General features: G+C 46.7%; 1 protein-coding gene and 1 non-coding gene across 15 annotated transcripts in view; one reads left to right on the plus strand and one right to left on the minus strand.

The window, feature by feature from the left end:
* The window catches only part of CELF4 (CUGBP Elav-like family member 4), an 885,136-nt gene that overhangs the window by 308,666 nt on the left and 557,319 nt on the right, over positions 1 to 19,151 (plus strand). The gene's annotated exons all lie outside the window — the stretch shown is intronic.
* Positions 462 to 543, minus strand: TRNAS-AGA. The gene has a single exon. It is a non-coding gene; the product is annotated as a tRNA-Ser (tRNA).

Raw genomic sequence — 19,151 nt, forward strand, 5'->3', positions numbered from 1 at the left:
TGCTCTGTGGCTCATTTTCCCCTGCCACTCTCAGGCTGTCTTGTCTATTTAGATTTTAAGCTCCCTGGCTCAGGCACTGTTTCTTACTATGGGTTTGTCCAGTGCCTAACACAATGGGGCCCTGATCTCAGTTGAGATGCTCTATGCGTTCCCATAATACAAATAATAATAGAAAAGGGACCTGGACAAATCATTTCCAAAGAACTGCTGTTCTCATGTATAAAGCAGATGTGCCTGACATGGAGGAATTTTGGGATACCTACTGATCATAGAATATCAGGGTTGGAAGGGACCTCAGGAGGTTATCTAGTCAACCTGCTGCTCAAAGCAGGACCAATCCCCAAACAGATTTTTGCCCCAAATGGTCCCTCAAGAATTGAGCTCACAACCCTGGGTTTAGCAAGTCAATGCTCAAACCACTAAGCTATCCCTCCCCCTTTTTAAGGGATGACAAGTTCCTCTGTAGTTGACAGGATTCAAACCTGTGCAGGAGGACCCCAATTGATTTCTAGTCCAGCACCTTAACCACTTGGCTACAACTACTCCCCAATAGTTCCCTTTCATAGTTTCCTTTCTCCATGTTTTTTTTTTTAACAGCAAGTGGAATCTGAGTTTCATTCAATATGGGGAATGATTAGTGGAGTGCAATCTGCAACAGCTGGCCAGGTAGAAGCCTCTTCAGGATCGTTAGTTGGCCGCAACGAGACCAAAACAGGTCAATTTCACAAGATTAAAAAGAATCACTGCTGTCCTTAGCAGAGAGGCCAAGGATTTGAACAGGCTTGGAGGCTGAAATCTGCTCTCACCTTTAGAGTGGATCCCGTTGGCAAGGGGGTGAGTTCTCCTGTTCTGTGGATAGACACAAAATTCTAGACTCCACAGCTGCTAAACCAGCCCCTTCTCCATATTCCCGTTAAAGAAAGGAAATAATGATCAAGTTTAAAGGGCCATGATATTTAGTATCCAATTTTTCAGATGCACTAAGAAGAAATGTCTCCCTTCTAGGTATAGGAAATCTAGACTGCAATTTTAGTTAGAGAAGTGACTAAGAATAACTCTTTCTGGTCTCTACCTGTCTGAGTCACATCTGAGCACTTTACTGACCCAAGAAAGTTTTTATGGTTGTCAGCTCTGCAGCGCCAACATAACAACAGGAGAGTGAGGTGGGTTCTTTTTAGCTTACTCCTTTAGCGGCAGCCTTGTCAGCTGCCCTGTCATTGCAGGATCTTTCTTATTAGTGTGATGGAGAAGCCAGAAGAGAGAGAGAAACCCCACCCCCAGATTCCAGGTTGAACTTGTGATGCCAACCCTTGATTCATCAATAACCGAATTGCTTTGATATGGACTATGTTGAGTGCAAACATCGTTTCTCACTAACAGAAGTCATGGGGCTAACATTCTGTGCCACCATTCTGAAGATTTAGGGTTTATTATCTCTTTCGATATAGCTTCATGGGTGTAACTGAAGACAGAATCAGACTCTCACTGTATGGAGTTTAATGTCTCTGTTAGCTTCTACACTGTGAGGCTTTTGTTTCTTCTGGATGTTTTGATTATTTATCCTCAATCATCTCCAGCTTTACTGGGAAATTCTCCCTCTGCTGAAATCAGTGGAATTGTACCATATTAGAGCTGGTCAGATGTTGTTTCTTGTTTTTCTCCCAGAAAAAAAGTTTGGATTTTTTCTTTAATTTTTTTTTTTGATAGAGTGTTGTATAGAAACATTTACAGGTTTTCTGTTCTTTTGACAAAAAATGAACAATATTGAGGAAAGTGCGATCATTTAATTGAAACCACAATTTTCAATCAAGAGGAAAAATTTGGATTGAAAGTTTTTGACCAAATGCTACACAGCATAGAAGCAGGCAAAGAGCTGAGCCCTGTAGATACATACATTGGAACCTCATGAGGTCAATGTATCGGGGGTAGCCATGTTAGCCTGTAACCACAAAAACAACAAGAAGTCCGGTAGCACCTTAAAGACTAACAGATTTATTTGGACATAAGCTTTTTTGGGCAAAATCATTTTCTCCTTAGTACCTAGGATCAGGGTTTCATTGCAACTGGACAATGCTTTGAAATGACTTTCTACGAGCAGCAATTCCCTACAAGCAGCTTCCATTGCCTGTAAACAGTATTTATGTTTAAAAGCCGCCAGAGAAGCACTGACTCTGCTGAAGATACAGTCTTGGCCCTCAAAGTTGGCAGTCTAAACAGAAGTTGTATTGTCCCATCTGGAACACCGGGAAGACCTTATGGAAGAATTTAGGGGAGAAATGTGTCGGGGCAGGGGAGACAAGGATAGCAGTTAGGCATCAAAAAAAAAGGACAATAAAAACTCTGTAGACACATTATCATAGAAATAGGTTGCCCTGCAGCTGCTCCACTCTAGGTATATTAACAGCTCTGGGATTTCAAGAAACTACTGGACAAGAATAAACTTATAGCTGGCAGAATGACCGCAATGGACTTTTTCATTAACAACGGTCTCGCAAAGAAAGGGCTTGCTCAGGCAGAACAATTAAAAAGCATGGGGCTGCAATAAAAGGTGATTGAGATTACCATTCGCTCTTTCTTAGAGGGCTCTTTCTCCCTTTCTGTCTCTTTTCCCACTCTCTTGTGCTGGTGGTGGTGGTGTTTTAATGCGAGGGCTTCCCGTGGGCCGGCGTTAAATCTTCCTCTAAATTAGCATCCCCGTTCCCCAGGGAGGGCAATGGCAGTGATGACTAAGGGAAAGGGTGATAAATGTTAACAGAAACACTTTTGCAGAGTGCTGATGTTGTGTTTTTAAAACGTGCACCTGCACAAAAGATGCAGAGCGAGGGAAATCGCTCCATCTTTATTGGAGACAAACGCACACGGAGACACGGACATTACAGGGATGACCCGGTGTAGCTTCACTGGGGAGTTGTATGGAAAGCCACGGGGAAAGGAACTGAATGAGTTAGAGAGGAAGACCGGTCTGTGGTTAAGACACTCGACTGGCTTCAATTTCCAGCTCTGCCACAGGTCTCCTGTGTGACCTTGGGCAAGTCACTTAGGCCCAAATATTTAAAAGTATTTAGGTGCCTAATTCCTATTGAAATCAATGGGAGTCAGGCACCTAAACATCTTTAAAAATCTGGGCCTCTGTCTCTCTCTGTCTCAGTTCTCCATCCCTGCTGGGGATAAATACTTGGGAGGCAGGGATTCTCTTTTCCTGCTCCCGTGTACAGCACCAGCACAATGGTACCTTGATCCCTACTGTAATAAAAATGATAAATACTAGCAATATATCCAAATGTGGGTTTGTCTACAGGTTGCATTGGTCTGCGCAAGCTGAGGTGTAAATTTTAATGCACAGTCACATGTGGTGCACCAAGAGGTGTGTCTACACTGCACACTAAATGCGGGTCTGTGCGGGATCAGGGTTTGTGGGCTTGGTGCTCCCATGATTGTGCTTGAGCATCCACACTGCAACGGAAACAGATTTACAGTCACTGGACCGGGTCTCACAGCCGCCTTAACATATCCAGTTTGTAACTCAGCCCCTCTGACTTGGGTGTGCAGCTCGACCTGTAGTCATGCTGCAAAATGATGGAGCTTGGACCTGAGTCACAGTGGGACTAGGCTCTGATTCACCCCAGCTAGCAGGGTGCTAGGACCCAGCTGCTGAGTGCTTGCTGACTTGAGTCAGACTGACTCATGTGTGGATGGAAGCAGGGCTTGGGCTCCAGCCTGAGTCAGACCCTGGGCTTAGTGTTCATTGTGGGCCTGCTGGTGTGCCTGAATGTGGCACTATTTGAAATGGGACTATAGTAATGGGTGCTAGGGAACTTCCAGTGCACACCTGCAGTTAGTGTCTATCCCTGCTGGTGTGGAATATGGCACCAGGCAGAGACGCGCCTAGTTTGGATGGTAGGCCAATGCTGGAGTGTGAAGCTGAATCGAAGCTGAAATTATGTGCAAGTGGATCTTGTCATCCGTCAGACATCCTGAATGGTGGAAATCTCATGAGATCAGCTCTTCCCAGGAGTTTTCCAGAATGTTGGGCTGAAATCTCATGAAAATCCAGCTGTGTTCTCGTGCACAGCCAAAGCAGAGCTGAGCTAGAGGCTCCTTCCATTTCTGGATGAAACTTGACATGCAAAACAGTGTCTGGGGACAGGTCAGTGTCTGAGGACTCGGATCCTGCCATCCTTCCTCCTGAAATCCAAAGGGAGTGGAGTCGGGAGTTCTGCATTTGGCTTGTCTCTAGTGATAATACAGAGTACATAAAAGGTTGCCCTGAAACTGACATATTATTTCCCTTTGCTCCGCCTCTTCCTAGGTCTGGCTTTTAATGGTCTTTCACGACAAGGCCTTTCTCTGGCATTGTTTCTTGGGTGTCTTTATTCATTTATTAAATCTTTACGATGAGATCTTACATTCTTTCATCCATTGGGGATCTCAAAGTGCTGTACAAGTTATAAGCTGCACGGTCCCCTCCAGGTGCTGCCTGGCTTCGCGGGGCGGGCCGGAGGAGATGCACAAGGAAGTGGGACAGCTGTAGCTGACTCAGCTAGAATTCCTTTGGGGGGCTCCCCAGGGAGTGCAATGATAGCTCTGCCACCCTTTAAATGGGTACTGCATGTGCTCCCCCACTGTATCTGACCTCTGCTTTGCTGCCTCGCTTGGAGTGGGGCAGAGGCACCACAGCCTTGGCTCTCCAGCCACATTGTTGCCGGCCCCTGGTCCAAGAAGGAAAGTACTGTTAACCCTCCCCTCCTCTTTACAACGGGCTGTGGTTTTATGATGACGACAATGGTACAATGGGAGGAAAGACAACAGCGTGTTGTATTAATAGAGGCAGGCTCAAGTGCCAAATTGGACTCTGGCTCTAGATGTCTGGCTCTCGATTTAGTTGGCGATTTGGTCCTGCTTTGAGCAAGGGGTGAGACTAGATGACCTCCTGAGGTCCCTTCCAACTCTGATAGTCTATGATTCTGTGTTCTCAAGTCCAGGACTGTTTGTTATCTGGTGTGTTGGCTCTGCCCAAAAGGCAGGACCCATTTGCAAATTTGAGATGCAAGTTCAGATCTGAACCCCACACAGACACACCAAAGTTTTGACATGTGCAGCTCATGGAGCTTGCTTCACGCCCCCTCGGTGGTTGCATGTACATAGATCCCACCCTCTGAAGATCTCAAAATGCTTTGCAAGGGTGAGGCAGTATTCACCGTCTTCCAGGTATTGAGAGGTAAACCTCCTGCTGTAGGCTCTCATAGCAAGAGAAGCCAGGTCGCCTGACCCCTGGCTGCCACCAACAGACCAAGCTGCTGTCGATGTGCTGGCACAGCCTTATAACACATAACTCCGAAGAAGTTGCAGCCCTCTGCAAACAGCAGTGCACTGAGCCAGCAAAGCCACAGACTTCATCCAGAGAGGAAAGAAGGGGCTGAGGGAGAGAAACAGAGTCAGAGGCAATGTTTAATTAGGATGCTAATTTCATGACATCATGCCTCTTGGCCTTTATTCCATTAATGAAGCTGAAAGTAGGCCACAGACTACAGGGATTTACTCTTCCCTGTTGGGACCGTGTTATATTTGTCTGTCTGCTTGCATGGAAAATGCAGCATCATTCCCAGTTGTTAAGTTATTCCATAAACATTCACCATCTACTCTCCTCTTCCTGTAGCCTCATTTATACTGCATGCTTAATGCCCTGTATAATTTGGCTTTCTTAGCAAGCTGATGTGAGGATTGAGAGATATTTTTAAAGAGAGATGGGCAAAGTGAGTTCATGCACAGTATTTCTCTATGGGTTAAACTCACTGTGTAAGACCTGGATCCCAGGTTACTGTGAGCTCCTTAAATAGAAGCATTGAATCAGGATAACGGGGAATTAATATTAGCTTGATAGATTATATCTGCACTGTGAGATAAGTACTGAGATTCTTTTAACTCAGTCCTTACTTGGACCAAACTTCCATGAAAATAAATGGGAACTTTTTCTGGGTAAGGACTGATTAATAATAGCACTTACATAACAAATTTCATCCCTCGCTCTCAATGTGTTTTACAAAGGAGGTCAATAGCATTGTCCTCGTTTGGCAGATGGGGAAACTGAGGCAGAGAGGGATGAAGGGACTTGCCCAAGGTCACCTAACAGATCAGTGTGAGATGAATAGAACAGAGGCCTCCTCCAGTGCTCTAACCACTAGCCAGCAGTGCTTCTCCACTGCATTGTTGTCTCCTCACAATGAGGCTGAGCTGAACACCCCTGGATGGGTCATCTGCAGCTAGCATTGAGCCTGGAAAGTCTTGGATCTAAAAGCATGACTCTCTAATGTCTGAGCTAAAATGTCCCAGCCGTGTGAACTCAAAGCCGATGGCGGACTCATAAATGTGGTCCAGCCGTTAAACCAGGACCTAAAGCCACCCTGTGTAAGCGTGCAGGACAGCTCGTCATTTAAAGCGCAGCTCAGGGCTCTTGCGGCGTCTTCTAGATGTTAAGGTCAGGGGAATCACTATGATAATCTAGTCTGATCTCCGCCATAACACAAACCAGAGAATTTCACCCAGCCAGTTCTGTGGTGGAAGGGATTGTTGTTCATTAACACTAGAACTGAGCAAATATTATTTTGGTGACTTTTCTTTTGGCTTCTTTTAATAGGTTTTTAAGTTCATTCTGTCTCCCATGTTAATAACCCTTTTACGTTCACGTTCCATGAACATTTATGCCCTTGGGGATTACTGGCAGGAATATTCACAGAAAGCAAATTTCAAAGCCACATGCCTGACCATTTGTGGAAACTGACTTGGAGATTCTCATGCAAAAATATGTGCCACTCACCCAACCCGAGCGCAGGAACAATACCATGTGACTTAATGTGCCCAGTCACAATTAAACAATGTAGTTTGAATTTCAAATATTTGCCATCAATCCATAGGGTGAAGAATTTGAAAATTGGTCAACTAGATGTTGATGTTCTTCCACACCTGCACACTCAGAGACTGCAGCTAGCATATGCAAAACGTGGTCAGGGACGGCTCTACTGTTTTTGCCGCCCCAAGCAGCGTGCCGCCCCAAGCAGCAGTTCCTGTGTTTTTGCCCCCAAGCAGCGTGCCGAACTGCCGCAGCAGAGTGCGGGGGCAGTCCATGGGTGGCTTGTGCGTTTCCGCGGTGACGACAATTCGGCAGCAGCTTCTGTCTTCAGCCAGCTGAACAGGACAGGTGAACATAGAAGCTGACGCTGAATTGTGCCACCATGGAAACATGCAAGCCGCCCAAACAGCACACGGACTGCCCCCGCCATCTGCTGCGGCAATTCGGCACGCTGCTTGGGGGCAAAAACACAGGGAATGCTGCCCCTTGCAGATTTCCACCCCAACCACCTGCTTGGAATGTTGGTGCCTGGAGGCATCCCTGAATGTGGTGATACTTCTCACCTAGCGTATGTTATACTTGTGCTCCAGAGATTCTACATACTTCCTGCAGGCTTCTCAATGCAATTCAAGGCACTGGTTTAGCTCTGTAGATCCCTTTATGGTTTGGGTTTTGTGTGTATTAGAGCTGGCCCCTTTCTCTACAGACCTCGCTCTGATAGTTGGGCTCAGCTGGGATATTTGTGCTAGCAGCCCCAAGGTCAGTACGAAGGAGTCAGGGTAAAGACTTTGACTCAGGAAATCACCATGCCCTTTAGGCCAACAGAGGCCGTGTATGCAGGGGCAGCTCCAGGCCCCAGCACGCCAAGCACGTGTTTGGGGCAGCATGCTGTGGGGGGTGCTCTGCCGGTCACCGGGAGGGCGGTAAGCAGGTTGCCTTTGGCGGCATGCCTGCTGAGGGTTAGCTGATCCCGCGGCTCCGGTGGACCTCCCACAGGTGAAGCTGCGGGACCAGTGGACACCTGCGGAAGGTCCACCAGAGCCATGGGACCGGCGACCGGCAGAGCGCCCCCTGCAGCATGCCGTCGTGCTTAGGGTGGCGAAATGTCTAGAGCCACCCCTGCGTGTATGCAAAGGTAGGTGCTGCTGAAGAAGGTATCTGTTTGGTCACACTTTTACCGGGGATGTTGTACGAGGGATGACGGGAAACTTTCATTGGTTTGGTGCGGAAGGGGGAGTTATTTTATTTGCAAGAGCTAATGTTGTTTTAACTGATGGCTGGAACGATCAGCAAACTGTCTGCAGATCGAAACTAAAATCCCAACCCTCTTGTGTTGGGCTAGTTTGGGGGAAGCAGCTCTTCTAGCCTCAGTTCGCAGCGCAGGGTTTTCTCCTGCCTCCTTTCACCTGTGTTCTCGCAGGGCCTGTGCTAGCTCTGTGTGCTCCTGAGAGCCCAGAGTAATGTTTATGTGGCTTGTCTACTCTAATAACTCCTCTGATCGGAGAGGCATCCAACCCCGTCCTTCTCAGCACTCACCCCTGCTCAGAGGCGTGGGAACTAGGGGCATGGGGCGATGCTGCAGTAACCCCAGGTTTTGCACAGGGTCCCAGCCCTGCACCCAGGGGCTCTGCTGCCTGCCCTGCACCTGGTGTCCTGGCTGCCAGCCTTGTCCTCAGGCTCCCACTCACCCCCAGCTCTGACCACAGCCTCGGACACCTCACACCTGCCCACGTCCCCCACTCCCGGAGCCACAGGCCTGCTCCTGGCCCCAGCTCTAGGGAGTAGAGGGGGCACGGACGGGGGGGGGACGTGCAGCTCAGCACCCCCAGTCTGAAAACTCTTCCAGCGCCACTGTCCCTTTCTCTGCATGGGGCACCCCATCTCCTGCTCACATCCAGGCAGGAATGGCCTTCTGCCCCACAGCCGTTCACTGGGCTGAGCCATCAGGATTAAGAATCCCACGCGGGCGCCTCTGTCTAGCAGCAGTGGTCAACAAGCCAGCCCTTGTGTGTTGTTTTACTAACACGTCCTCCAGTCACTGGGTCAGCAGCATAAAGACTTGTCTCTGAAATACGGGAGCCTGACAAGTGCTTAGCAGACGCCCTGACATCCGGAATCGGGGCTCTGCGAGAGGCTCCTCTCAGAGACGGCAGCACATACTGTTCTAATGGTGCTGTGCCAAGTGACTTCTGGGTCAGTGCTGATCTTTGGAAATAAGTCTCGGTGGGGGATTGATGACAGAGCTCCTCTGACCTGAGGGAAATCGGCAGGAGGAAAGCACCAGACGTGGAGACAGTGGTGGGGAAGGGGGACGCTGGCAGACATGAATATCAAACCCTCTTGAGCCACAGAGTGTCGAGAAGTTCAGGAGCCTTTAAACTCTCCTCACAGGCTGTTTTCCAGGGAAGGAAAACAGCTTTAATCTGCGAGAAGAATCCCAATTTGTGTTTGAAAGCATATGTTTGCGTTGGGAATCAAGCAGCCGGCTCTGCGGTGCTTAACTAGTAGGTCAATGGGGTGGCCTGGGAATTCAGCTCTGCCGTCACTGCGGAGAGTTTATCTGCACAGACTTATGCTGTCATGGCAGTCACTAGGAGTGGCATTTGCGCCGGGGAAGGAGCTGGGAATGCAGGTGCTCTTAAGAAAGTCTACAAAGCCCCTGGCCCCTTTCCAAAGGCAGACTGGCTCTCAGGAAACATTAGGGGCCTGACTGACCGTCACTTTGTACTCTCATGCTGGTGCAAATTCAAATGCTTCCATAAGGATTTGGTGGCATTTTAGATCCGCTTTGCATTGGCAGAATCAGCTACACTAAGGGATGGACAACAATGAATGAGACCCTACACCTCTGCCACTGCTGAAGGCAGGATCCATAGACTGGTGACCCTATCATCTATTTTGTTACGGTGGAGCATATGGTTTTGATGCGGGCCTGATCCTGTAATGTGCTGAATACCCTCAGCTCACATTGACTTCAGCGGGAGCGTAGGGATGAGATGGGATCCTGTGCGTTATGGTGACCATTTACCAGTAACCAATTACTTGCTCTGCGTCTCACTGATTTTTACTCTGATTAAGAAAAATCAAGGAATCAAGAAAGAACCAATGTAAGGGCTTGTCCACATGAGAAAGTAGCACTGCTTTAAACCTAAGCTATGAACTCAAACTGGTTCTGTTAAATTGATGCAATTGTGCCATGTAAATGAGACCAAGTCCCAAAGAGAAAAATCATTGTGTGTTTGTTACTCAGTTGTTACCAGACATCTAGAACTGATGCTCAGAAATCCACTCCACACCCTGCTCTGAAACATCGTACATTTAAAGGTGCAGTACACAGGAAACAGAATCAGAACATGCCCCTGCACTTACATTGAGTAGGTCACACCTCCTGCCGCTACCACTTTCTGACTACTATTGGCAGAGCAATTGGTTATTGTTCTTTATCTCATCTCTCTACACAAAACAAAGCCGAAGGGGATTACTGTTTGCCATATGCAGATGGGGAAAGGGCATCCAGCCCTTTGGACATTTCAGATCCAATCCACCTCTGGCACCCCATTCTTTCCTTTTTCCTCATGTAAAAGGATGCTGTGGAAACTCCAGTAGAGTGATGTCTTCTGGATGAAGGGAGACTTTAGATCTGCTCACCTATCTCACAGAACTGGAAGGGATGTTGAGTCAAGCCCCCTGCCTTCACTAGCAGGACCAAGTACTGATTTTGCCCCAGATCCCTAGGTAGCCCCCGTCAAGGACTGAACTCATAAGCCTGGGTTTAGAAGGTCAATGCTCAAACCGCTGAGCTATCCCTCCTCCCCTCATAGAACTGGAAAAGGGGGGAACCTAGGGGAGGGAGAGAGGAGTTGACCATCTGAGAGTGGGTTGGATGTTCTCTGGTGGAGTGCATGATTTGTATGATGGGACCTCCCTGAGGAGATCAGGTCAGGTGTGTGTATTCATTTCAGCCAGGATTCTAGCTCAGCTGGCTGGAGGCTGGAGAGTTTGAGTTAATCTGCCAAATCTCCCGAGGTTGGTTTTAAAGAGCCTAGGCCAAGTCCCACAATACCATGGAGAGCAGCTAGGTGACAGCAAGGGGCAGAGGATTAATTCCAAACCTCTCAAGTCCAGTCATGTTTCCTACTGAGCTTATTAATGGGTGCTGGGAGTTGTTTGTGTTCAGCATTATGAAGAATAGAGTGAGACTTAATCTGTTCCTCCTTCTTACTGCATCCAGTAATGGGGGAACAAGGGATGACTTGATGAAATTAATGGCTGGTAAAAGTAGAACAGGGGTAGGCAACCTTTCCGAAGTGCTGTGCCGAGTCTTCATTTATTCACTCTGATTTAAGATTTCACGTGCCAGTAATTCATTGTAATGTTTTTAGAAGGTGTCTTTCTATAAGTCTGTAAAATATAACTAAACGATTGTTGTAAATAAGGTTTTTAAAATGTTTAAGAAGCTTCATTTAAAATGAAATTAAAATGCAGAGCCCCCCGGACCGGTGGCCAGGACCCGGGCAGTGTGAGTACCACTGAAAATCAGCTTGCGTGCCGCCTTTGGCATGCGTGCCGTAGGTTGCCAACCCTGAAGTAGAATGAATGAAAAGATACACTATGCCATGTGCCGGTCCCCTGTGGGATTCACAGCCGCATTTTTTGACCAGAAAAGTTGTGTCGAGAAATTCCCAACCAGCTCAGTTTCTGCTGCTCCTCATTCTGAAGAGTCATTTTTCTTGAGCCTAATGATGAGTACTGGTCTGCTGCCTCTGCTTTAAAAGCAGAAATGGGCTGGAGAAGAGAAAAATCGGGATAGCTTTTCAAGTGAGTTTGGATTTATTACTTTGATCCAGACTATTTCTGCTTGTAGGCTACAGAAGGAGCATCCTTAATTGTGCCACTGCCAGGGATGACACACCCATCTCTCTCCCCCCCTCAGATAGTCTTTTCTCATCCCCTACCTGTTGGGTGTCAGGAATTGGGGTGCAGCGGAATTGGTGTCCGGACACCCTAACAAATGCAGCTGGTGGATAGTCACTTACCTGATTGGTGGGAAGAGGCAGCAGACCAGCTCTGAAGCCCCATAGCAGCAGTTGCTCAAATGCTCAAAGCATTTGCCCGTGGCTCCAATTGCTCCTGTGCTTTGCTTGTTTCCAGCCTTGCTCCTGCATTGGCTTCACTCCAGGTAACCTGGCTCTGATCCTCCACTCCAATTCCTGGCTTCTGACTCCATATCTGGCCCTTGGCTCTGGTATCTGGCCTCGGATCCTGGGTTCCGATCCGTGATGATTGACTCCCACTCTAACCACTGGGATGACCAGCCACATCCTGGTCTCTGACACTGGGACCTGGTAATTTCCCCCTGTCCTATGGTAGCCTATCATCCACACCACTAACACCTCCATTTGAATTTGATCCTCGTTTCCCGCTCTCCCCCCAGAAACGTGCACGGTACGATGACGAGACAAACACGTTCCTCCCCTCTCTCGCCTCTGGAATTTGTATCAAACTTAGACAATTTGGGAAGCTCCGTGGAGACCTGTGCTTGATGTAGCAGAACAACCTGTGGTGTGTGCTTTGAAAGGCACTACCTGGGAGTGACCTCTTCACCGGCAGAGCTTTTTACTGAACCTTTCTTTATTAATGTAGACAGATGCAGAACGCCCCTTCCAATACTCTTTCTACCCGAATGCATGGGAAATCGCCAGTGCTTTCTGTGACCCTGCTGGGGGCCACAGAGATTTCTGTCTTGCAATTAGCTGCTATAATACTTTGGAAAAAAATATTGTGGAGAAGGGTTTTTTGGGGAGTAAGGTTCCCTTCCTTAATTAATCCCTGCTTCCTTCCCCTTCCTTGGACTCCTCACCACCATTTGCATGGCCCCATGCCCGCTTGTCTGGCAGTGCAGCACTGCATCGAGTGCCCACATTGTAAATTCAGGCAGCGGTGTCGGACACTGCGTACTGAGAAAAGGGGTTGGAGGTGTCACCTCTCAGTGTATCACTTTTTCAGTCAGACAGTTCCATGAGGTGCATCTTTATTCTTTTTATCCAACTCCCAGGCAAAGCTTGGATTGTGCCCCCAGTCTAAGAGCTGATGGGCTGACCCGCCACACTGAAGTTCTTAGTGCGTGTGTGTTCCTAAGACCTGTTTGCCCAACATGGCTCGAGGAGTCATTCCCACTTGGGGCTGGGAAAGGGCGAGAGGGACCCTTCTGCTGTCTGGCTAGATATGTATATGGCCCCTGACCTCAGGGTAGTGGTACCCAAGCACCTCACAGACATCCCTGAGTAGCTGTTCCCTGTGCCCCTATGATCATCCCCATTTTAAAGACGAGCTGAGGCAATGTGACTTGCCCAAAGTTGTAGGAAATCTGTGACAGGCCCAGGAACGCCAAACCATAGCTGTAAGCACAAAGGCTCCAATAGACCAGGGAATATCCTTCATTTAATAATGCCTAGCTCTTATCCATTAATGCTTTGTCCATTAATGCAATTTCCAAAGAGCTCTCACCAACAGAAGTTGGTTCAATAAAAGCAATTACGGTATGTCATCCACCTTGTAGCTTTTTATCTGTGCATCTCAAAGTGCTTCACAAAGGTGGACAGTATCATTATCACTTTTTACAGCTGGGGAAACTGAGGCAGAAAGAGGGGACATGACTTGCCCAAGGGTGCCCAGCAGCCAAGCTGGGAATAGGCCCATAGTCTCCTGAATCCCAATCTAGTGCTCAATCCACTAGGCCACACTACCTCTACTTATTACATTGGCTGCTTTGTCCATTAATGCAATTTCCCAAGTCATCCAATCAGGGCTTTGTCAACTCCAACAGGCAAGGGCAAAGATAAACACCAAGAGGCTTGGCTGGCACCCCTGAATGTATTGGGGTTCACTGAGGGCAACCATGCCTTGAAACTGTTTTCAGAAGGGTCATCTCTGGAGAAGCCGTGATCCCGAGGCATGAAATCAGGAAATTAGTTTCAGACCATGCTGTACTGTCATTCCTCGAAGCACCACACTCAGGCCAGACTGAGATGGCTGTTTGGAGAAATGATCAAAGGAAATAGTTGATGCACACTCCGCCCACTGGCCAAGAGTAGACCGCATCACAATAGACAGACACTTTATAAGCCTTGTGTAGACTGGGAACTTGCCCTGATCAGTCATCGGTGTAACTGCATCATTGCAACCCTAGGTAGACAGGCAACACCGCTCTTTGCATTGGTGGTGCTCACTCCCGTTTTCAACTCCACCAGTTCATATTGCAGAGTGGCCTGTCTACACTAGGGATTTGCAGCTATGGTGGTGGTGATAGGGCTGGTATCCACATCTAGACATCTACCAGCAAGGGCTCTTTTCTTTTCTTGGAAAACTATCAAGATGTTCTCTGGAAGATTAATACCTTCTTCTGCTCCCGTCCTCCCCTCTTTACATTTTTATCGCTCTGGATGGCCCAGCCTTTCCCTCTTAACGCTGTGTCGATGGTGATATAAAACCCAGACGGAAGCGCAGAAGGCAGCAGCCAGGTTAGAATTTAGGTTATGTCCTCTGAGTTCTTTCTTGAAATACTGCAGGCTTACTTTGTTGTTTGAGCATCTCCCGTATTTATAATAATGCCCTCTGTTAAACAACACGCCATTAGCCATAATTTCCAAAGCTATTTACGTATTTATGATTTGTATTTTATGCACATATAAACAGAGAGCAATTTCTTTGTCTCAGAATCAACCATGCTCATATGCCTATGTTGGTGTGTGTGTGTGTTTACTGTCCCCCTTTATGAGCAATTTTCGGTAGACTGAGTATTTTCTCTTTTTTCAGAGGGTGGCCTCACGAAAGATGGGTAGGGTGAAAATGGGTGCAATGCAGTAAACCTGGAATCGATGCAAGGAACCCAGAAGGTCTGCTATACCCTTGCTTCATTAAGAACTCCATATCTGCTCACTGACTAACCTTGCAAATCAGTTCATGCTCAGTAAAGGAAATTGATTACTTTCCATTGCAATTAACATCTGGTCCTGGGTCAGATCATTAGGATAATTTGTTATAGAAAAAAAAAACAAGGGAGCTAGCTACCGGGTAATAAAGTTTCTTCTGGACCCAATTAAAGATGCATTCTCTGGCTTGTTCTGTGGGATTTTAGCCGTCTCTTGGGGATTCTTCAGGGTAAAAGAGAAGCATAAGATGTGGTGGGTGCGGTGTAGATGCTATGTGAGTAATGTACCCCTGATGGCAGGAAGTGATCATTCTCAGCTCGGTATTCCTGGTTGCTTTCTGGATTTCTGGTGTGATGTATGGACTCTGTTTGGTGAGGAACATGGAGGTGAAGGGATGGTGGTGACAGGGTGAACTTTAGTGAGGAGACAGGCCAATATTTTGTTTGGATCCATTCCCAGAAGAAGATTCACATTGCATTTCACATTCTGATTGTCTCCGAAACTTGAAGTGAAATTCAGCCGAGTTGACAGAGTTTAGCTGGTTCGAAATGGAATGATGAATCCGTCCCTTTAAACAAGCTGGGCCCGAGTCTCAGATTTGTAGCATGACCAGCCAAAACAAGTAAACACAACCAAGCCTCTGCACATTGTCTTTGCAAACAGGTTTGTATGATGTCAGGGAAAGCCTCTTTAGGAACTCTGCTGTAGTTGGAAATAGAGACCATAGTGTTTGTGTGCTTAACAACAAATCATATTGCTACAAATCCATGGCTGCCTAGTGCTTCATGAGTATTGGTATGCTGCATTCTGTGGCCGCGTAGAATTTCATGGCGACAGGATAAAATTTGGATCTTCCTGCTCCACAAAGACAGGCCTCTGCTTCACAAACATAGGCCCCTAGCATTTGAGCTCAAGGAGAATCACCTTTAGCAGTAGAGGGTCTATGAAACACAGTTGGACAGTTCTGATTCCTTTCAGTAGTGGGCAGCCTCACACACCCACACTTCTCAGTCTATTACAACATGTTTCCAGTTAGGAAATACCATGTTCAACTATAATTAGGTCTCCGACATACACCATGTTAAACTAAGGATGAGCAAACAGGCAGAGGTAAAATAAGAGCTGTTTCTCTCCAAACTTTTGTCCAAATCTTGAACAAAACTTTTTTGGCTGTTTTGGGAACAAATGGTTAACTCCACCTTCCCCTGCCCCAACTATGACTACATTTCATTTTCATGCAAAAACAATGAGGAGTTCAGTGGCACCGCAAAGACTAACTGATTTATTTGGGCATAAGCTTTTGCGGGTAAAAACCCACTTCTTCAGATGCATGGAGTGAAAATTACAGATACAAGCATAAATATATACTGGCACATGAAGAGAAGGGAATTACCTTACAAGGGAGAACCAGTGTTAACAAGGCCAATTCAGTTAGGGTGGATTTGGTCCACTCCCAATAATTGATGAGGAGGTGTCAATCCCAAGAGAGGGAAAATTGCTTTTGTAGTGAGCCAGCCACTCCCAGTCCCTATTCAAGCCCAAATTGATGGTGTTAGGTTTACAAATGAATTGTAGCTCTTCAGTTTCTCTTGGAAGTCTGTTTTTGAAGTTTCTTTGTTGAAGAATAGCTACTTTTAATTCTGTTATTGAGTGTCCAGGGAGATTGAAGTGTTGTTCTACTGGCTTTAGTATTTTACCATTCTTGATGTCTGATTTGTGACCATTTATCCTTTCACTAGAGACTGTGCGGTTTGGCCCATGTACATGGCATTGTTGGCACATGATGGCATTTTCATGCAGGGGATCAGTATTAGAAATGCTGAGATAATGTGAGGGTCCCCATCATACTCCCAGCCTGATTGGAATCAGGGAGCTCTGCACAACTCTTCAGATATTTATCCCAGTTTTGTAGACTTAATAGTTTGGATAAACTTTGCATAATCATCCAGGTTTCTGGGTGATCACTCAAACCTAAAGCCAGGACCTTTTGAGGTTTACTCATTGTGCATTCTAATCTCTTTGCTTTGGCAATGAGAGGGGCCCTACCGGGAGTTTGCAGAGGACTTTGGGCTAGCTCTATGCATAGGAGTAAATTTCACCCTCAAAGAACTTGATTTATATGGCTGCAAATCCATAAATCCACTGGTTCCAGTACTCCTTTGTTCCATGGAGTCACGTCAGTGGAGGTTGGAAACAGCGCATACGTTTTCTAGTGATGGAGAAATGTCAGGTAGTTCTGGATAAGTTTGATTCTTATGAAAGATGCACCTACCTCAGAACTGGAAACCTTCTCACAGCAGGGAAGTTTGGACCTGGATCCAAACTTCACAGCTGGCCACTATTTTTATCACAGATCTGAAATCTGGAGGGAGCTGGAAGCAGATTTCAAGATCCAACCTTGGATCTGAATAATGCAGCTTGACCACTGCTTTGTTCGGAATGAACGTGGAGCTATACACTGTGCTGAAATCAGGTCATGCTTCCCAGGGCAAGGCCCTGCTTGTTCAATGTAAGGGTCCACAGTATTTCTCATAAGGGTTGCCTACATTCAGTGGAATAGTATATGCAGTAGCAGTCGCTGTGTCCTAAGCACTTTCCAAACAAGGCGTTGGGTTCATTTTTTGAGGAACTCTCCATATAGGGACAGACAAGCAGACAGGCTAGAGGAAAGGGAAAACAACAGGCAACATATGTCAAAGTCAGCAGAAGGCACTGTACACACAATGGCAAAAGTGTTGAGAGAGATTTAAATGCCGCTAGGGTTGGGGACTGGGGAATGAGAAAAAGGTGACTGTATCATGCAGTGGACAAGGTGCAACATTTAAGAAGGCATAGAAGTAGCATGGTGGTCCATGGGGCCTCCAGAATAAATAAAAGTAGCCCTCTAGTAAATGCCTGCACTCGTTGTGGTCCTAATTAATAGGATCTCAGCCGTTCTTCTGACTCTTGGGGTGCTCTGAGAAAGTCCTTTTCCTTGCTCTTTTCTAATGCTATTTCCTTTTAAAGAAAGGTCCATTTAATATGGGTTTTTTTTTAAGTATTTGGAATTAATTCTTATCAAGGCCAACAGCTGATTTGTAAGATTGCTTCTAAATTGGTAATTAATTAACCTATTACCGAAGCAGAAGGGGAGCCCTGTTTGTCGAGAAGTTAGAGCTGATATGTAATATGTAGGGGGGGGTATATCAGGACCTTGGCTCCACTCTTCGATCACTTTGGATGTTACCTAACCATGCATTATATTTGAACATGAATCATAGCTCCTTGGTCTTTGTATTTCCTAAGCCAGAACTTGACACAGGGAACTATGGGTAGATCTCATTTATTATTGCTTAATTAAAGGCTCCATGCACAAAGAGATGTCTCTCACTTCACTTTAGCTAGCCAGCATGATCATAATTGTACTGATGTCAGGGCCAGCTTTCTAAGCAGCTAATGGAAGACACTGCGAGGAAGATCTCAGCTATTCTGCTGGGAATTCTGCACAACAAAAGTCACATTCATAATTTTAATTAAGAAATGGGATTTTTTTTCCATTGGGCTGCACAGAAGGGTTTGTTTGTTTTCCTGGTAAAGTGCCAGTCCCAAGCATTACAAGGTTGCAACAGGAAGATGCAGGGACAGACCGTCCACTAGGATTTGATGAAGGGGGCATGGTGGCCTAGTGGAGTGAAAACAGGACAGCTAAGTTCTGACTGAGGAATCTTTACAACTGGTGATGATACAAGAGGCAGATAACATACAACGTGTCCCGGGGGCATTTGCTGGGGTTAGCAGTTAGGAAAAACATTCTTCTAGACTTGAACAAATTTGACCTGGAGTTGTCAAGAGAGTGAGCGAATGAAATATCAAAACCCCACGATGGCATTTTAGACTGAGTGGCTTTCCTGGCCGCAAGTGCATCTTAAGGAAGCGTCCTGCATTTCCGGGATGTGGTCAGTTCTGCCTGATGCAGAGCTGCACTGCTCAATAGCTGGCTGAAACATGCTTCTTCTGCTTTTGTTTGTTGGCTTCCACTGTAACCAAAGAGGAACAGCTTGCGAAGAGCAGTTCGCATTGTCAAACCCGTGCTAGGCTAGCTGTGCTCCAGCTAGCTTGCTGAAGACAGAAGTGAGGTTGTGGCAGCGCAGGCACTACCTGACCCCCCTGGATACAGACTCACTCTTGAAACAGACACTGAACAAGCACTGCAGTATCCTTGCTTGGATGTTTAGCAAGTTAGCTAGACTACAGCTAGTGTGGATCCGTCTCCGTGAGCTGCCATTCCCACCCTTGGCTGCAGTGTGGAGAGACAGAACAGGAGTGCACAGGGATGTTGCCACTATTTCAAAGAAGTTAGAAATTGCCGATGTGCAAATAAATAGAGGCCAATT

Source organism: Gopherus evgoodei, chromosome 6 (assembly GCF_007399415.2).
Source record: "Gopherus evgoodei ecotype Sinaloan lineage chromosome 6, rGopEvg1_v1.p, whole genome shotgun sequence".
Lineage (NCBI taxonomy): Eukaryota > Metazoa > Chordata > Testudines > Testudinidae > Gopherus > Gopherus evgoodei.